This window comes from Canis lupus, chromosome 33 (genome assembly GCF_011100685.1).
Source record: "Canis lupus familiaris isolate Mischka breed German Shepherd chromosome 33, alternate assembly UU_Cfam_GSD_1.0, whole genome shotgun sequence".
Taxonomy (NCBI): domain Eukaryota; kingdom Metazoa; phylum Chordata; class Mammalia; order Carnivora; family Canidae; genus Canis; species Canis lupus.
Window position 1 is genome coordinate 6,563,847 of NC_049254.1, and position 19,560 is coordinate 6,583,406.

General features: G+C 37.9%; 1 long non-coding RNA gene across 7 annotated transcripts in view; it reads right to left on the minus strand.

Annotated features, from left to right (window-relative positions):
• The window catches only part of LOC106558158, a 287,505-nt gene that overhangs the window by 247,891 nt on the left and 20,054 nt on the right, over positions 1–19,560 (minus strand). For all 7 annotated transcript variants that reach the window (XR_005383193.1, XR_005383197.1, XR_005383194.1 and 4 more), the window contains one exon: positions 19,128–19,199. This is a non-coding gene — a long non-coding RNA (uncharacterized LOC106558158). The remainder of the gene's footprint in view (positions 1–19,127; positions 19,200–19,560) is intronic.

Genomic DNA, 19,560 nt, shown 5'->3' on the forward strand with positions numbered 1-19,560 from the left:
TTCCACTCCTGGGCACATACCCAAAAGAGATAAAGCAGGATATTGAACAGAGATATGCACTCCTGTGTCTATTGAAATTTTCACAGTAGTCAAGATATAGAAATAACCTAAGTGCTCACCAATGGATGAATAGAAAAAGAAGATTCAGTATAACTCTATATGATGGAATATTATTCAGCCAAGAGAAAGGAAGACATTTTGCCATGTGTGGCAATATGAATAGACCTAGAGCACATTATGTTGAATGAGATAGCAGACGGAGGAAGACAAACATTGCATGATATCACTTATATGTGGAATCTACAAAAGAAAAAAAAACAACAACTTGTAAAAGCATAGAGTAAAATGGTAGTTACCAGGAGATAGCAAAAATGTTGTCGAAGAGTACAAACTTGCAGGGTGTAGTACATAAGCCCTAGAGATCTAATGCACAGTGTGGTGAATATAGGCAACAATATTATAATTATCCAGCTTGCTAAGAGACTAAACCTAGTCATTCCAAACACTAAAAAGAAAGGTTAATTATGTAACATGATAGAGGTGCTAATTATCACTACAATGGCAATGATATTAATATATACAAAGGTATCATATTAACATATTATACACCTTAAATTTGCATGTTATATTTCAAGTATATTTCAATTAAAAAAAATTAAAAGAGTTCCCCTAAAATTCAGTGTCATTAATACATTATGGTCCTGATTTATTAAGAATGATGACTCAGTCATCAGTGGAAGAGAACACTGGGAATCTAAAGGATGAGAACACTCAAATCATGATATTATACTCCCAAGGCCAAGACAATCATTAGTTCAAGTGTTTCAGACTCCAAGTATTTTCCCTGCTGGGTAAGTCAGCAAGCCACAGGGATTCATTCAAATGATGAAGGGAACCCAAAAATATTAAAACTGACATCAAAGATCAGATGGTTAGGGTCAAGGGCTTATTGAGTATGAACTTCTGCATCTTGATGATGAAATTGGGCCATTTTGAACTTCAAAAATCTCACAAGTGAGGTCTTTAGAACACTAGTATTTGTCAGACAAAATTTGTTTTAAGGACTTGATTAGAAAATCTTGCCAGAAATCAGAATCTGGTCTCTAAAGAAATATCAAATTCTGTTTATTCTAGAGAATAAAAATGCTTTTATTCACATGAAAGCATATTCCAGCGGGGGGAAAATTAGTAAAATCTGGTAACAAATGGTTCTTTAGAGACTTGGGTGTGAATCATGTGAGTCTGTAGTACTTCTGCAGCACGTCAGCTGGTTGAGGAATCTTGCCTTATTTTGGTCATTGTCACCATGCCCCCTCCATTTTTCTGTATTCTTAGAGACTAAAAGATAAGTGAGAATTTTTCCATGCGCAAACCCCAAATTGGGGAACTACAGAAATTTGACTTGAATTTTATCTCAAGTATGAGAGTTGTTGGGCAACACAAAGGCAAAGCTGATAAAAGCATGCATGGAATAGAAGCAAAAATGAAAAGTAAAGTCATTTCCACACTCTCCACAGACTCAAGAAATGAAAGCAGTTGAAATGAGAACAATTCTCCTTGCTTACCCTTCAGAGACAAAGCGGCAGGAAATTGTGAGATTCCTCTCAGAGCCCCACTTGCGAGGAAGCCCATTTAGCAAATGGTATGAGTTGTGGGATCTGTTGTTATTGGTTTTCTTCCCTGGGAACACAGCACACTGGAGATTCAGCTGTACCACAAAATGGTCTTCTAAACCCTCAGACTTGTCAAGTGCAGACTGAGAACTACTCCTTATGGGTTTGCAAAGAGCCATAACTCTCCTTCTTGGCTCACTCATTCCTGGCACTCTCGAATTGCTAGAAGAAAGCTTTTGAACCCAACTTGGTGTTATGGGCCACCATTAGCTCAGCCTCCTAACATCTGCTCTGTGTTTTTGTTGCATAGGGAACCAGAAGCCTTCAGAATGAAAGTGACAGGCCAGGAACCAAGCCATGGAGAGTCTTAGGGAGAGAAGCACCCAAAATAGAGCCTCCGTCTTACCACTTACCAAAATTAGGTCACAGTTTTTATAATTGACTCAAGTTCTTCTAAACACCAAAAGGAAAAAAAGAAACTCCAGAATAATTTAGAACAGAAATATAAATAAAAATTATTCCTAAACGTATATATCTCTTGTGTGTGGAGGGGTGAATTGCATTATGTATAACATCTAACATTTATTGTTAGTGCCTACTATATGCCAAGCACTATTGTAAGTATTTTATGAGGCTGAACAATGTTATTCCCACAATAAGCCACAGTAAATTAGTTGGGTAGATATCAGTATCGTCTGTTTTTACTGGTGAGAGAACTGAGAGATGTCTCATGTCTAAGGTTCCAGAACTAAAAGTAGCAGAGCTATGACTTGAATCCATGTAGGCTGGTTCCAGCATCCAGATGCCTAATTATTTGATCATACCGCCTTTCATACTTACAAAAGCATAGGAAGTCAAAGAAATAAAAATCAAGTTCAGAGATTTAAAAGCCTCCTAATTTTTACATACTGGTAATTACTCCCCAGGAATCTGTGAATATCCAGGACTCCATAGATAGGTACACAAGCCAACTAAACAGTGCTGAAGGCATCCTCAGTTTCCTTCTCTTTTATAGACTCAGCGTTGTTGGGCCACAGCAATTCTCATTGTGCTTTCTAAGCTTGTGCAAGATCGAGAAGGAAGGGGTTAACATGCAGCTGGAGCAATCATTCTCCTGTTGATAAGAAGCTATGTAAGTTAGGAATTATGTCTCTTTGGTTCATTCTTTGTATGTCAGGGTTCTCCAGAGAACCAATCTATATATCTATAGATCTATATATATCTATATATATATAGATATATCCATGATAGGTCTCCACCTTGAGAATTTATAAAAGGAAAGGAGAATAAAGGCAGAACATAAAAGAATTTCAAAAATACAGAGAACCAACTGTTTTAAATTCTTGTTATTCTTTATATATGTGATATACATATATATCTATATATCTCCTAGTAAAATATGGATAGATTATGAGGAATTGGCTCATGGAATTGTTGGGGCTGTTCAGCCCCACAGTCTATCTTCTTCATGCTGGAGATCTAGGAAAATCAGTGGTATAATTCCAATCTAAGTCTAAAGGCCCAATGACCAGGGGAGCTGGTGGTGCAAATACCAGTGCAAAGGCATGAGATGGATATCCCAGCCCACACAGACAAGAAGCAAAAGTGGTAAATTCCTCCTTGCTCCATTTTTTTTTTTTTGTTCTGTTCAGGTCCTCGACAGATTGGACACTGCCCACCCACACTAGGGAGGACAAGCTGCTTACTGAATCCAACAGTTCAAATGCTAAGCTCATCGAGAAACATTCTCACAGACACACCAAAAAAAAAAAATGTTTAGTCTATGCACCCCATGGCACAGTCCAAGTGACATGTAAAATTAATCATCACAACTGCTGTATCTCCAGTGTCCAGTACAGTTCTTGACATACAGCAACCATTCAGTCACTGTTTGTTGAGTAAATTTAGTCATACATGTATATAAATCACACGGATGCCACATGTGATTACCTCTGTGACTATATCATGTACTTCTATCTTTATTTCATTATGGAGAGAGTTTTAGATGATTGTGAGTTCTCAGAAAACATGAACATTATACTTGGTGAGATGCCCAAGTAGGAGCAGACAAGACTTTGAACATAATATTTTTAAAGGAGAAAGAATGTCTGCTTTAAATCTAACTGAAATGAGCCTAACATAGATTGATGGAAAATGGTTTAAAATATAGATGATATCTCCTTAAATCACTTTTAATAAATTAGGGACCCAAAATAAATTAGAATCTCATCTCTCATTATAATTCATATCTGCCAACTGTTTATTAGAAAGATTTAACTTGGCAGATATCACTTTTATGATACCATCTTTACTGTCAATACAATTTTGAAAAATATAGTCAATTAGAGAGGATAATGATCCCCATTGAAGACTTCACCAAAATAGTAAAAAATATATCAGTTGTATGTCATCCAGAACAAAAAAGAGATTAAATTTACCTCATCCCTGGATGTGGTACTTGGCCCCAATTCCATTTTTGCAGCAGGGTGCAGTTTGAGATCAAAAATATCAAAAATATTATGCATTTAATGAAAGCCAATCTTCTGGCAACTAGGCTAAGCGCTGTTTTGTCCCACTTCTGTGTAATTTTGGTCATATTCCAGATATCAAAGGATATTCTTTATTCCTACAGAACTATAGCCTGAAGAAAGATGGACACTATATCTGCAGTGATGTTTAAAGGCCAAATGTATTTCTTCATTTGTGAAATAAAAGTACCTAAAACCAACAGAAAACATTATACATCTAATCTCTTCACTTTAACATAGATATCTTTCCTGAAAAAAAAAAGAGTAATTATTGCTTGTCAAAACTAGAAAACCATTAACATTTTTAGAGCTAAATGGGGACCTTGGAAATAGCCTAGTACCATCTCCTGTTTTCACAGGCAAAGAAACTAGAGTATAAAGAGTGTAATGATTTATCCCTAATCTCAGACCTACTGGGCAAAGCTGAGACTAAAACCCAGGTCTTCTGTGTATAGTCCAGACATTTTCTATTGTCCTAGGTTGTCTAGCTGCAGTGCTACACTGTCCCAGCCTCACAAGATATTGCTAAGTGGCTTGGTATCCCCAGCCGCCAGTTAGAGTCCTAGGACTGCTTTTTACTTCAAGATAGAAGGGAGTCTGTGTCTCTGCCTCTGTGTCTCTCATGAATAAATAAAACCTTAAAAAAAAAAAAAAAGATAGAAGGCAGTGCCCCAGAAACCTGGCACCAAGTATCCTGGGGTCTCTTTATAGTTGTCACCAGCACCATCACCTGGACATTGAACAATATGTAGAAGTTTGATTTCTTTAGTTTCCTTATAGTTATCATTCACTGTGACACCCTGGGTCAGATCCACAACATGACCATGTTTAATTTGTGCTATTATATAATAGAAAGAGTTCTTTAAGATACTGACCTAAAATAAATTTCAACTTTTAATTAAAATTAAATTAAAATAATTTCAGCTTTTTTTGCATGTGTTTTTTCCTGGATAGTCAATTTACTATATTTACCCACTGTCTGAAAGGAAACCTCTTAAACTCCCCTCTGGCTAGTTCTTTCACATCTTTTTTCTTTTTAATATCTCATCTACTTCTTATGGATCTCACCAAATCTATGATACAGCAGCGCATATCAGAGTCAGAAAGACAAAACCCTAGTGTAAAGGGAGCTGTAAAGGCCGCAGTTGATTTCCATGGTGCTCCTCATCATATGATCTAAATCGAACCATCAATCCCCAAGTCAGGCAGGTTGACAGTCATGGTATCAGGCCACTAAGATAAGCTTTATCTCCACTCGTGTTCCTGTTCGTCTAGCCTACAGATACCTGGTGTTCCTCAGTGATGGCCAGATAGTAGGCATGCTCATGGCCATATGTTATAGTTAGGAGCCTAGAATGACATTTCCAAGTCCTTTACATAACACTTTTTGGTTTTGCACATTATAATTCAGTAATAGGAAGACATATTGTATATTTTTTCCCATAACTATTCAGAATAGCATATTTCCTTAAAAAATTCCCATGAGAAATTACCAATAACCTTAGCCATGACCCATTCTGTAAAGGTAGTATTTAATTATATTTAATTATATATCATACCCAGATTATAATTATTGACAATAATGAAAAATAATTCTCCAGAATATTTTAGCAGAAAACTGTGGAACTTCATTCTGTTTCTCATATATTCAGATCTTCATTCACTTTAGTTTTGCTTTTACTATATACAACCCAGAATAATTATTGTGATTCATTTAATTCTGTGCTTTGCTTTAATCAAGGTCCACACAGAAGCAATCTCCAAACCTTTTAGCTTGATAGTAAATTTCAAATTTTTAAACTGTTTACAAGTGGTAATCCGCAGGTGCAAAGGAAACACTTACGACCTAACTAACTTGGCCAACTCAAAATAGAATCCCCAAAGTATCTAAACCTGACGTAGGTTTGAGATCGAAAAAGAAGAATCATGCTGATTGCGGTGGAGGAGTGCAGTTGGCCTTTATAATTAACTATCTGGAATTCCTCTTATTAACTACTAAGCCTATCATTTATATCATGTACCAAATTCTGTATTAAGTCCTTCACATGGAATTTCATCACTCCATTTTCATAATAAACTCTATGGAATAGGTTCCCATTTTTGATGGTGTGATTAAAGATCTAAGAGGTAAATCAAATCACTCACTAAGCAACAAAGCCAAGAATTGAACCCAAGCTCTGTGAATCCAAGATCAAGATTTTATCTTCTCAGAGTAGGTAAGTCAAAAAAAGAAGGCCCATTCTATACTTTGATAAAACTTAAGTACCAGAAACTGACTTCTATGTAAGACTGAAAACTTAAATGGTCAGTTTCAAATAGGTAAGTTCAAAAGCTGGTCAAAGGACACTGGACACGAGAAAAGATGTTGAATCTCTACTAATAAGGAAAAATGCAAACTGAAACAGCAATTTATTATCTGTCTTTTCATTCATTACTTTGGAAGCAAGAGTTAAAAACATTAATATCTGGTTTAGGTGAAGATGGGCTTTTCTCCTATGCCTTTTAAGACTGACACTGAGTAAGACTTTTCTTTTTTTTAGAGGAAGTTCAATGCTTGCTGTTTAGAAAGACATTTGAAATTTTGGATGGAAAGAAAAAATTGAAATGGTTATAAAGGATAATTTTTTTTTAATGTTTACCTATTTTCCCTATGTGTTCTTTTACATTTTTACTCTCTGTATTTCTGGTTATCTTAATCTTTTACAATAAGAATATAGTCATATTATCCTCATGTAATTTAAGACATTTAGACTAAAGAGTGGATCATGAGGATCCCATCAGCTAAATTGTACTTACTTCTCATTTACCATATTCCTTAATCTCTGTTTCCTGTTGTATCTGGAGAGATGCCAGCTTCCCCTTGTCCTGCCAATCAGAAGCGCTGTTACGACAGCTCCCTCACTCTGCTAACACACAGATTCCTGTAGCTAGCTCCTCTATCTGCGTTCTAATTTGAAAGAAGATACTGGAATTGATCCTGAGTTGATTTTCTACTGAAACACAGACAGACAGCAGGAGCCCCTAGCAGTACCCACTTCTCCATATCATTGCAAGGCAGGGTGGGATTTCAGGCTTTGTGTCTACAAGGTATCTGTTCAAGGCCCAGGGTGACCAACATACTCCAGGGAAAGGACCCTGTACCCCTAACAGCAAACACTTATGCTGTGATTCTAGCATTGCTTTTTTTTCTTTTTCTCAAACATCTTCACAGGTTTTAATTTAAATTCAATTAGCAAACATAGAGTACATCATTAGCTTCAGATGTAGAGTTCAATAATTCATCACATGAGTATAATACCCAGCGCCCATCACATCACTTGCCCTCTGCAATGCCCATCACCCACCCCCCTAAGGTTGCTTGTTTCCCACCTGCAATGCTCTGGGTTTTACATGGTCCCTTCCTTCCTTATCACATTTCCTCTAACTTCCTTCCTGTCAAGTATCTGCTTGTTCTTTCCTCCCCTTTGGCACTCAGTATCCCCATCTACCTTACCTACAGTGCCTGCAAGACCCTCCTTCTCACACAAATTTTCCTGGCCACCACTGCCCGTGAGGGCCTACACATCCTGGTATTCCAGACTTTGGAACCTTAAGAACCTGTAAATTAAATACAAAAATAACGTGGAGAAATGTCAGAAGACTGCCAAAGTACCAATTTTGCCAAGTGGGAGATCAAAACAATACCATCTATCATCACCACTATTTTAATACTAAAAATGGGAAAAGGTCGTAGTCTCAATAAAATAAAAATCTTAAAGAACAGCAACTGGACCAAAAAAAAAAAAAGAAGAAGAAAAGAACGGCAATTGGGCGACCTTGGGGAAACATTAAGTAGGGATGGGACACACAAGAAGCTGGCATACTGAAAAACAGCCCAGCCTTTTTGTCTAGCGCAAGGAACCCTCTAGGAACTTAGAGTAAAGCCATGGGGAACTCACTCATGCGACCCTGAGATGTGAGTTCCCCGTGCTAAGCCAAGGAGTCACACCAGCTGCTCTTCTCTCTCAGAAAACTCCATCCATCATCAGCTGCCTGCAGGCCACACTGCAAATGTCCAGCAAAGTAAAGCTCAATTATGCACAGAGTTTGCTGTCCCTTTACCCAACTCAAAGGCAGGTCACAGATATTTTTTTGTGTTCTATAGCCTGGGAAACTAAGCTCCCCTTGAAGAGAGTCTTTTACAGTTCTTGTACTGCAAAGAGGCTGTAGAGGTATGGAGGAAAAGCCCCAGTGTAGTGCCTGGCTAAAACTAGACAGTGGCACCCCTGCAGTGCTCATGCTTATCATGGGCATGTTTCTGCCCGTGGAAAAGTTTTTAGGGCAATCACCAATACATGCCCCATTGTGAGAGACTAAAATCCAAAATGTACCTACTGTGGATGTTTTCTTTTTAGATTAACATAGTTCTTGAAATGCAGTTCTTTTACATTTAATAAAATCCATTTTAATATTCACCTTGATGACTCATCACACACTCAGTATAAAATCAAAGGCTAAGTGGCCAAATGGCTTTTTCCCCTCTCTAAAAGCCTAGCTTCCAACTACTTTGACCTAGATTGTCAGCAGAAATATCCTAACCCTCTCAGGCCTCAGGGAACCAAATCCCATACTTTTTATCAGGAATCTGTGAAAGAGAGGGAATGGGGGTAGGCCCAGAGCCAAAAATAAGTTTTAGTTATGAGACAGAATTGGTCAACTTCGGTGTACACAAGGGCATCCAGAAAGGAGAGGTTGCATGGATGCCCCACTTCCTCATGTGGCAAGGAAATATTTATGGTCAGTTTTTACAGTGATATGGTTTATTTGCTCCAGTAACGTCTAGTAGCAGAGGCATTGCCTTCCACCCAGGCTTATTGCTAAATAATACAGAAGCTAGAAGGAAATGCACCAAGAGAATTGAGAATGTAAAACATGTGGTGAGGTCAGGACACATAGTTCCACATGCCCACACAACAGATGACTTTGCACTTTCCTCTATCACTGTGAACACGAATGCCATTTCTATCACCATCATTAATTAGAATAAAAATTCTTAAAACTTGCTGCACCATTCATCTCTACAGCTAAGTAGGATTATTCCAGGCTTTCAGCCCAAGTTTTTGAAAAGCCACGCTGATTAGAAGGCATTAACATTTATATTTTGCCAACACTGATTATACTGATTGCTGGCAAGTGTCTATGTGATAACCAAGACGTGACAAGAGATGCAGAGAAGGACAATGAGCAGAACACTCACATGTAAGGGGCACCCATCAGCAACTGAACTGACTCTTCCTTGGCAAAGGAAGGAAGTTAACTCATGGACTTCAAGGCATTTTCTAGAACTAACATTTTATGACTTTGATTAGCAGGCAACTTTTCAGAAGGCATCTACTACTAACAGAAGGTTCAAAATCCTTCAAAGGCTGATTATCAATTCTTAGTACTCCATATTCTTGTTTTATCTCTTTTTCTTCCTGCCTTTTATCATGCACTTATTTCTCCCTGATACGGCTAATAAAAGAGGAAAGAAAGAGTCCTGATAAGTCAAATCGAAAGGAATAGAAAGTTGAAGTTCTGAAATTACCCAGAGTTCTCTACATACTTAAATTCTCGGAAATACCTCTTTCTCTCGTGGCATCCAGCAGAAAGAATTAGCTGGGGTTAGAACTCTAGCATGCCTACAGATTTGTTGCAAAAGTGTCTCTGAAGGAAAGATCCGGTAGAGAATGCAATCAACGTCTGCAAGAGACCCTACCATAGCTGGCAATCGGGAAATCCGTGCTGTTTGTGATAAGAATGAAAGCAACCAATGGTCTTTCCTCTAAAGAGCAAAACAAAACCAGAAGCAATGACTTGCAAATTTACAGCAAGCTTATCTCCTTCAGTTCAGGACTATTTGTTTGCCAACTAAGTGTTACTTTTCACAAATACAAAGTTAAATCAACAACTTTCTTGGCAATCATGACACTGTAGGTAAAAGAGCCTGTGGAATTAACTTTTCAGGTTCTGAAACTGATTCATCAATTTTAGAAAAATAAATCATTTGATGACTGTTTGGCCGGCTCATTTAAACTCCATTCCCAATCATAACTATTGATTCCCCAGGCAAGGAAACAGGAAAAAAAAAAAAAAAAAAAAAAAAAAAAGTGTCGTGTTCAGAACAGAACTGAGTGCTACTTGGAATAGGGGTTAAACATGTACGTTTATTTTTACTATTATTTCCTACTACCATTGTTTCTATTATTAATGTCATACATTAAATAGTTTAACTAAGTGCTCTCACATATTTTTCCTATTTCTGCATGACCCTCCCAATCCTGTCATGTCAATTACTTAGTTATGTCAAGTAACTTAGCGTCTGTCACCATTCCCATCGCCACTATCATCTAGTGAGCACTTACCATGTGTGTGCCAAGTTGTACACTCAATGGTTTATGTCGATTATCTCATTTAATCCTCACGACCACCCTAAGCAACTGCTACTATTATCTCCATTTTAAAAATGAAAAAAAAACAAAAAACAAAAAACACATGGTTGATTGGGGCCTGGAATCTGAGGTTTAGAAGTCCAAGTCCAGTGTTATTTCCACATTGTTTTAATAATAGAGTTAAAAAAGAACAAAGAGAATGCTAAAGTTTCCAGTTCATTTCATATCAGTTCTCTTTAGACAGAAATAAAGCAAGAAAGGGACCATGAAAAGAAAGTTAAATTTGCAGCCTCTTCCCAAAATAAATACTTAGAAAAATGCAGCAGGCAAAAATATTTGCCAAATCTTCTGGAGCTTTTGTAAATTGCAGTAATGTTGCAATTCCACTATACTAGCAGCTAAATGCAAAATTCTACTTAAAATTCTCCTGCTGACCAAAAAACCAAACAAATAAACAAAAAGCTATTAAAATAGAAAATAAAGAGGACTTTGTTAAGAAGCCTGACGGTGTGGGGTGGCCTACCATGACTGATAAAGCTCCTGGGTTTTCAAACCACCCTAGTTGCAGCCTGGTTGGTCTTTGGCTCTACCAGATTTAATTTCTACTCAGAAGAATTTAATGAGCACTTACTCCACGTTTGGTGTTGGGGGATATAGAAATGAATAGGACACTTCTTGTTCCTGCCTTTCTGGAGACTATTATGACCTAAAGGCAAAGACAGATAGGAGATTAATTAAAGTGCAGTAGGTTCCACAACAAAGGATTTATCCCAGTATTGGGAATTAGAGGAAGCCTCCCTGAGAAAAGTGGCCTTTAGATGAAACCTGAAGGAATGCCAGAAGTTAATCTGATGAAGAGGTGTCATGAGGACTCAGAGGAGAAGTTGAGGAGCAGAAATGGGGTCATTCACAAACCTGAATGAGTATCTACAACCTCCAGGAGGTGGAGGAGGTTTCCATAATCTACTCCAGGGTCCAGGGTGGAAGTTCAGAGGTTATAGAGAATCCATCCTTAAAATATTTCTCTTAGCCAAGAATTCCCACACTCTTAAGGAACTAGCATATGCCTCTCTTACTCTGGAAGGACAGTGAAGGAAACACGCTGATTGTTTCTTAGCTAATTACAACAGCAATTTCATTAATGTCAGAAAAGGTGTGTTGGGGGGGAGGTAATCATTTCAAAGGACATGAGAGGAAGGCACCTGGATGGCTCAGTTGGTTAAGCGATTGACTCCTGATGTGGGCTCAGTTCATAATCTCAGGGTGGTGAGATCAAGCCCCATGTCAGGCTCCACACTGGGCATGGGGTCTGCTGAAGATTCTTTCTCTCCTTCTGCAAACCTCCGCCCCCACCCCCCCCACCACCATGCATGTGCATGCTCTCTCTCTCCCTCTCAAAAAAAAAATGTATATATATAAGAAGATAAAATGGAGTTAGAAAAAGAAAAATGATTGAGCTAGGGATGTGAAAAAGGAAGGTATACCCTACATGAAATAGACCACAGTAATGAAGAGTTTAAAAATTTAATATGATGAGCTCTCAGTTGCCTACCGCTAGCTTAAAGAATTTAAAATACATTATTCTCTATTCTTTTATACTGTACGTGGGACTGCAAGAGAAGACAATAAATACAGCGTAGAGTTACTTTCCTACTGTCTGCTTAGGTTTGTTAAGCTCTGTGGGTGAGAAGCAATACACTAGAAGCCCTATTTCATTCCTTTACTAGGTACACCAGTTCATTAATTCATTTTAACACTCACACAGGAATTAGTGGTTTGCTTTGTTTTATTTTTTCATATCTTAGAACTTAAGCAATAGTTCTGAATTGCTAAGGACACCAAGTGACAGGTTAAGAAGGAAGCCCAAAGAGTGCTAGGAGAAAAGGAAAATGATAGTTTTCCAGGAGTAATTCATGTGCTAAATATTCTCTATCTGTCCATCTAGTTACACACATCGATCTTTTCCACCCTGCTCTGTGCTTCAGAGGTTGACCTGCATCAAAAGAGTTCCCTTCAGTTTTCAGTCAGGTGTGATCAATGGGAGGCACTAGTAGGAGATCATAGAATAGGGAGCAGTGAGTTTGAGGTGCTTTGACACCACTCTTTGGTTTCTATTAACCTTGCTCACACCTTGAAAATAGCGCCTTCATTAATCGTTCCTTACTGGCTTAAGTTGAATGTACTATCTCTCCCCCGTCCCACCCCCAAGTTGGAAAAAGACAGTATAGTCACACAGAAGTGCAATTCAAGCTTAGGGAAAGCATGATCAACAAGAAAAAGTGTATTTATGAGAATAGTACATTATAGCAAGAAACCTTTTTGAAAATGTCTTTGGAGTATATCCATCAAATTCCCCCCCCACCCCCACCCCATAGCAAGGAGAGAGAGAAAGTGCACGAGGAGGAGATGGGAAAAGAGGCAGCCAGAACCGTTTTTAGACAGTCATTTAGGATAACCACCAAGGGATGGGACACCTGGAGGAACAATTTGGGAGGAATTGATAAGGATGCTGGATTTTTCTGCAGCCCCCTAAAATAATAAAACCTTCTAAGTATTCACCTATGCACATCTCCAGGGCTCGTTTCCCCTTTCATCCAGGCTAAGGTAAACCTGTCCAGGATGATCTCAGTTGCCTCACTCTAACCCTTCTTTTTAAAAATGAAGATTTTATAAGAATACTTATCAATTTGGCAACAATTTTGTTAAGTTACAGACATTAGGCTGCTAATAGTATAGTGAGAAAAGAAGAAATTCTTATCTCTTTACTACAACTATGGTAAAGTTCTACTGGCTTCCTTCCAGTTACATGCATTAAAGAATACAAATTTAGCTCAATGTCAAGTACGACCCAATAGTGAATTCCTCTCTAATGGGCTTAAACCAATCACCAAATGTTTGTTAACTATCTCTGCTTCTCAAATGAAAAAATATATATATTTCACTAGTTGAAGTAAAGCTGCTCATTTTAATTTCTGCCATCTTCCTGTGTCGTTTCTTAAGTAACAATGACAGCTAAATTATTTTTTCTCAGCCCAAGAGTAATGTGTTGGGCTTCCTTTTTAATGACAACAATCTTTTTGTTGCCAAATGCTTCACGTCTTAAATAATGGCTTGAATCTTGGCTGCAATTATAAGATAAGCTTGTTCTCATAACCTTTTCACAATGGATTTTCATCAGCTCCTTTATAAAGGAAATTAAAATTTGCATTTAACCTCAAGCTCATGTGTCTGAAGCTGGGCACACCATTAGCACATTCAGACACGGTATTTATAAAGGAATAACACTTGGTATATAGGATTTTTCTTAAAGGAAAAGAGGAGGAAAATCTAACTTAAATTAATGAAGAATCAACAGAGGTTAAATGACAGGGTGACTCGGGAGTGAAGATGATATATTTCTGTAAATATAATGTGCTAACTTCTAAATATGCCCCAAAGAAAATCTATTTACCTTCCAAAATTTCTCAGCAATATCCGAGATCCAGACGGTATAACCATAAGCAGATCTGATATATAACAAAATGTAAATTGCCAGACAATAGAGGCCACAACAGGTATGAGTTCTACACAATGAGTGACATGACATCTTCATTGCTCAGTATAGACATATGACAATAGCTATGGTCTAATGAAAGCAAGATGTCCCCAGGAATTAACAAGAAACTTCTTTCAGACAATGTTGTCAGCTCATTTTTTCCAGAACCCAAGCTGGAACTTTGCATAACCTGAGAGTAAACATCCCTGACGCCAGGACTTGAGAAATACCAAACTCTAAACTTGTGGAGAAGCATCTATCCCTGATCCAGGATTCCAGCTCCCTGGCTTGCCCCAAATGTCTCCTCCCTTTAATGTTGAACAGGGACTGCCAACTTTGATAGTAGGTAGGATTTGCCCATATTACATCTCAAATAGGAGAAAGCATTCAAAAACCAAATGAGACAATGGCTAATTCAAAGGCAACATCTGTGGGAAATATGATTGCAAACTAGGAAAGCAAGTTGTCTATCAGGAGACGAGTGATTCATAAATGTTTCTGGCAGGGTCTCACACAGATGGAGTTGTGCACACATGTTATTTTTTTCCCAACTAGGATTTTTTGCCTAACAGAGTAAGTGATTACAGACCTGAGTGAGTATGCATTGTGATCGAAAGCAAATGTAATGAACTTTCTGATCAAAGCACCATTGACTCTCTTCCCTTGTGATATTCCCTACTCTGGCTCCTTCCTTTCAGTAGGCAACTTGTGGGAGGTACTTGACTGAATGTTTGTGCAGATGCAAATGCTGTGACTTCCCTCCTGGCAGGAATTTCAACCCTGACAGGATACAGAGAAAAGAAAAATCCCAGTGTCTACTTCCCAGGAGCTCTAGAAAAAAATGCCATCAGTCCTGAAGCACAGGAGTTGTTCCCTCATGTGAAGATACCATGCACACAGAATTTGAGAATGTTAGAAATGGGATCTTAAGGCTCACGGTCCAAACTTCTCCTTGGACAGTGACTAAGACCCAAGGAGATAAAAATGACTTGCCAAATGTCTCATAGCTACTCAATGACAGAATCAGGATTATAACCCAGGTCTCTTGACACCAAATTTAGTGGGTTTTTCTCCCATTGCGACATAGAAATTTTTGCACTCCTTAATTCATTTACACATCAACTATTTTTTCAATGCCCAAAATATGACAATCCATGTCTTGAGTGCTGGAAAAAGAACAAGGAACAACAGAGAGTAAATCTTTTACCTCCATTAGCTTACATTCTAGCAGGAGAGATAACAAAATTCAGATAAGCAAATAAACATATAATATCATGTCAGATAGTGGCAAATGCTTCAGAGAAAATAAACAAAGGTCAAGGGATAGAGAAGGGGCAGCTATCTAAGAGAGGGTGACTGGGGAAACCCTCAGCGGTGCTATTTGAGCAAAGTCTGAATGGAGTTAGGGTATCAGCCACACAAACAGCTGAGGGAAGAAATTTCCAGGCTAAGAGAACAGCATGTACAAAGTCCAGAAAGCTGGAATGAGCTTAGTGTGCTTGGGGGTAGGGCAGGGAAGGGGTGTATGCCTGGACTAAGTGAAAGGGAACCATAGGGGTGAAGTCAGAGAGGCCACTAGAGGGCTTTCAGCAGGGGAACAACTTGATCTTAGATTTTTTTCAACAGGTTATTCTGTTATGTGAACAGACTGAAGAGAGGGAGAGAGAAAGAGACCAAGGAGTCAGATAAGAAGGCACTTCCCCACGGCAGAATTTATGTTCTTTGAGAGCAGGGATTTTTATGTAGCTTGTTCATTGCTGCAACATCAGCACCAAGAATAGTGCCTGGAAACATTATCGAGGTCCTAGAGGGGTCTGCTAAATGAATGGAGCCTGAGCGGTAAGATAGAGGGGGAAACTGACAGTGGCTTGGATTGGGATAACAGAAGTAGAGACAGTGAGAAATGGGTAGAATGAGGTGATGTTTTGAAAAGATAAGTAACAAAAAGTTTCAAGGTTGGATAGGTATTACTTAGAAAAAACTCAAAGCTCCTAGGTTTTTTGTCTTAGGCCCTCCAGGTGAGTAGTGGTGAATTCCCAGGGAAAAAAAGATTCAGTGGGAAAAATTGAGAATTCGGTCTTGATCATGTTACATTTGAGCTACATATTAGCCTTTCAAATGGAAATACTGTTGGGCAAGCAGTTGAAGTGTATGGAGCTTGGGGAAGATATGAAGGTTGGAGATATAAGTAGATACTATTGAAAACCACTGAACACTACAATGTCCTCCAAAGAATAAATCTTGATGGGGAACTAATAGGGTCCAAGGAGCCTGGAACATTCCAGTGTTTCTGGGTGGGTAGTGGGAAAAGAACCAACAAAGGACTCTGGACTAAGATGAAGTAGTACAGTCAAAAAAAAAAAAAAAAAAAGCCTAACAATAAGGAAAACCAGAAACTGAGGTGTCCTAGAAGCCAAGCAAGGGAAGGATTTTGTGTTTCAAAAGGAAGGAGTAATAAACTGTTTTGGTTGTCCCTGAAACATCAGGGTGAGGTCTGATAATTAATCATGGTATTTGTCCACACAGATCATTGGTGACACTTAACAAGTGTCAGTGGCATGATAGAGACATGCCCCTCGCTGGAAGGAGTCCAAGAGGAGAGGTGAGAAAAGGAAGTGGAGGGTACAAGAATAGATTATCTTTCTAGGTAATTTGCCATAAAAGGTGTGAAGAAATGAGGAATGATTTGGAGATGAGGGAATCAAAGGAAGGTCTGGGGTTATTTTTTAGGTGAGAGTCATTACAGCAAGCCTGTATGCCGTAGGAAGATCCATTAGAAAGGGAGGAATTGATGGACAGAAACAGTAATACCTACAAGAGAAAAGTCCAGGTTAGACAAAAGAAGATGAGCTCCACTACACAAGCGGAGATCTTAGCTTTGGAACAGAGCAAATGTAGTTAATCTGGAAGGGAGGAAAGGCAGGGTGCTGGTGAAGATGTGATTTGGTGGCACCAAAGACAGCAAGTCCTATTCTGATTGGGTCCCCCCCTCCCCAGTGAAATAACGAGGTCATCCACTGAGAACATGGGGAAGAAAGAGGTGTCTGAAATGTAAAGAGATGAAGTATCATCTGTAGGAGACTGATTCCCAGCAAGATACTCTGTGTGGTACCAGCACAGAAGAGAATAACATCAGAGAATATTAACAGTCATCCAGTTGCAAAAAAAAAAAAAAAAAAAATATATATATATATATATATATATATATACACACACACACACATAATAACATATATACACGTTATGTGTATATATATACATATATATATATATATATATATAACTATATATATTATATATATATATATATAACTATATATATTATATATAGTAACATTGGCAGAACCAGGCGTGCACACACACACACACATAATACATATATACACGTTATGTGTATATATATACATATATATATATATATATAACTATATATATTATATATATATATATATAACTATATATATTATATATATAGTAACATTGGCAGAACCAGGCGTGCACAGTTAAGGGGTAAGGAGTGGCTCCAAGCAAAAAAGACATGCGGAAAGAGGCCGCACGAGGTGTTTTAAACAATATTATAGCAGCCCTATAAACTTCAAAGAGAACATCAAGATGGAATAGATCAATGTTGCTTTTCACGGAGATGCAAATATAAAAAGTAATAAATTATTTTTTTCCAAATTCAAAAGGAAAACATTTATTACCTAAAAGCATTAGTTCTTCCATTCATGAACTTATAATGAAATAACACAGACCTGCACTTTGAACCAACAACCATTGGTACATATTAGGATATTTAATTATGCAGTAATACATCCTGTACAGGACCAGAAGATTAATCACTTGTTAAACTGAAGCAATTATCTAACAATAATAATAGCAATAGTGATGGAATTATATGTGCAGAGTGCTTGAGAGTGTAGGAACTGGAAACACTCATTTAATCTGAAGAGTTCTATTGTTTATTCTCTATGGTAGTTTTTAATTTTAGCTGCCTGCTTTTTCATGGAAGGTTTTAATTAATTCCTTTTACTGTTTTATAAATCTCTCTCTCAAGTACAGTTTTAGATAACACTGCAATTCAAATCTTTGAGTAGTCTGAAGGTTTCCTTTTTCCTTCAACACTTAAAACACATAAGTTCCACTGTGAGAGATCCAAAAAAAGCACTATAAATAGTTTAGCAATTTTGGACCTTCTTTGGGATAAAGGAACCATAACATTGCCTTTTTCAAATTGGCTTCTCACCGCACTTTGTTGTTAAAAAACAAACCACACCCACACATACACCTATACTGTCTTAGTTCTTTCAAGCTGCTATAACAAAAATACCACAAACCGGGTAGCTTAAACAACAACCATTTCTCTCTCACAGCTCTGGAAGCCAGGAAGTGTCAGGGCAGAGTGCCAGTGTGGTTGGGTGTCTGATCCAGACTGCTGACTTCTTGCTGGGTCCTCTCATATGGTTGTTCCACATGGTGGAAGGTGTGAAGGAGCTCTCTGGGGGTCTCTTTTATAAAGGTATGAATCATGATGGCTCCATCTTCATGATATAATCATTAATCCTGGTTACTTGACAAAATTCACATCTGCTAGTATCATCACATTAGAAGGTAGGATTTCAATATAAGAATTTGGGGAGACACAAATATTCAGTCCGTAACACACACACACACACACACACACACACACACCACACCCATTACAGTTTTTTTTCCAAACTCAAATGTCACTCCCTGTTCTTTAAATTTCATTGCAAGAAAATGTTCTCATAATTTATTTTCATTTTTATTCTGAATTAAAAATGAGCTTCCTAATTGAAGCATCTTGCATTGTGCCTTAACATAAGTCTTTATAGAATATTTTCAAAGTGGCTCAGTATATTCTAAGTTGAATTTTTTTTCCCTTTCAAAAGGAAAGGTCTCCTTAACTTCCACTATTAAATTTCTTTTACCTATTTTGCTGATCCACACTCACATTGCGTTTCTAGTAGAACATCACTATACACACAAAACGGCGCCTTCATATATCCATCTGGATTACCTTGGGTGAAGTAGAAGTCCACTTGTCCCACACAATCAAGACCATGGCTAGGTGACTACTTTTTTGAATGAGCTGGACAAAAAAGACAAAAGGATTATTGCTCTACAGTGTTCACTCCTGCTGTGATCACTGACCTCTATCTATGCTGCTGTAATCAAGTAAATTGCACAGTCTCAGGGCTGACCAGGGATCTGAGAGGACCAGGGCTAGGTGAGATAAAAGTTTACAAATCCAACTGAGTTGCAGAAACAGGCCTGGATTGAGATAATTGGCTTATAATCCAAGGTCATACAATGTTAAAAGGTTAGTGTTTGGCATCAGGGCATCAATTTGGTGGATGTTTCTTCTTTAAAATGTATTAATTTTTTCTGGCATTAACTATCAAGTGAGGATAATGGCCTCACTTCAAATACTTATGAGGATAAAAAAAAAA